This window comes from Bison bison, unplaced genomic scaffold, assembly GCF_000754665.1.
Source record: "Bison bison bison isolate TAMUID 2011002044 unplaced genomic scaffold, Bison_UMD1.0 scf7180017862852, whole genome shotgun sequence".
Taxonomy (NCBI): Eukaryota; Metazoa; Chordata; class Mammalia; order Artiodactyla; family Bovidae; genus Bison; species Bison bison.
The window spans coordinates 14,873-16,562 of NW_011493424.1; positions in this window are offsets into that span (position 1 = coordinate 14,873).

A 1,690-nucleotide genomic window follows, 5' to 3' on the forward strand; every position below is an offset into this window, starting at 1 on the left:
CTCAGCCCTCAGAGCCCACTATGCACTGTCCATGAGCCACCCAAAGCATGTGGACGTGTGTGTGTACGCGCGTGCGCACACACACACACACACACACACACCCCGCTGCAACCTCGAGCAGCCCAGGAACCAGCAGAAACAGTCAGAAGCCACAGGTGAGTTCACGAGGAAATCATACACAAAACGAATGTTCAGACAGCAAAGCAACTCCCAGTTAGAAACGCTGACAAGGAGAACATGGCATTTATGACAGCGATACACGTTGCAAATCGTCAAAGCTCAAACTTCTCACCAGATCTCCTGGGAAAAAACCCCAGGAGGCGGCCGGCAGCCCGCTGTCCCAGGCAGGAGTCCCCGCCACCCAGAGACACCTGAGCTGCTCTAAATGCGACTGGGCCCCGCAGAGCAGAACAAGGTGGGAACAGCTGAGAGGGGCCTGCAGGGCACAGGCAGGGAGGACTCTGTCTTCACCAGATGTCAGCACCGGTTCCGCGCCCAGGAGGCAGGTGGAGCTGACACCCAAGGGGCTCACACGCCCTGGAGGACGGGGGGCGGGGAGGGGCGCGCCTTCTCAGCGGGGGGCAGGCCACTCCTCCGAGGTTCCAACCCAGCTAATGCCCTTCAAACACGCCTCGTGCCCCCTTCAAGCAGGGTTCAAGAGGTCACGTGACTATTTCTGGCCAAGGACAGAGGCAGTACTTGTGAGGCTGTTATAAACTGACACACCAGCCTCTCCTGCAAGTCAGCTGAGTGTGTACACAGCGCACACGGGCTCCTGATGATTTACACGAACAGCCGGCAAGCACAGGAGCGATCGCTCAGTGTCTGTGGTCAGCAGGTCAGGGCTGCACGCCCACCGGGTCGGCAGCCGCTGGGGGCCCAGGGAGTTGCTCCGGAATGTCAGAGAGCTGCCACCCAGCCCCGCAGGCCTGTGAACACACGGATGTCCACGTGAGGCACAGGTGCCGTCACAGGTGTTCCAGCAGCCAGGAGGCGGGAACAGCACGCTGTTGTTGGCAGATGAATCATAAACATAAGGTGGTCTGTCCACACAGGGAGCACTACTCAGCTCTAGCGAGGAGGCTGGTCCTGACGCCTGCAGGAACAGCGAGAAAGGAACCTCTAAAGCATGATGTGGTGTGAAGGACGAGTCCCGAAGGCCACGCCTGCAGGTTGCATGCATGTGAACGCCCCGCATGGGCCGGTCCAGCGAGGCAGAGCGTGGGCCCCAGGGGCAGGGAGGGTGGGTGGACAGCCAGAGGGGACGACCGCTGTGATGGACACGGGGACTCTCTGGGGGCCAGTGGGAAGGTTCTGGAATTGGCTAGAGGTGACAGCTGCTTGACACTATGAACAAACTCAAGGCCGCTGAAGCGCATGCTTTTAGAGGGCGGGTCTATGTTCCGTGAGCTGCATCTCAGAAAAGCCGGGGCGCTTCCCCCATCCGTCTTCAGGGGCCTACGGGGCCGTAGAAGGGCGGAAGCTGCACTGGGTCCCGAGCGCGGCCCCTTCCAGGAGGACGTGCGGAGGGTGGGGGCCTCCGAGGCCATGTGGACCCCGGCTCTTCTGCCGGTCAGGCCGGCGTGACCCTCTTCTCTGAGGGCCTCCGTCCTCCCCCGTGGTTTCTGAGGCCTGGACTCTGGGGCAGAGGCCTGCGCCCTGAAGCACCCGCGGCCCGTCCAGAGGGACG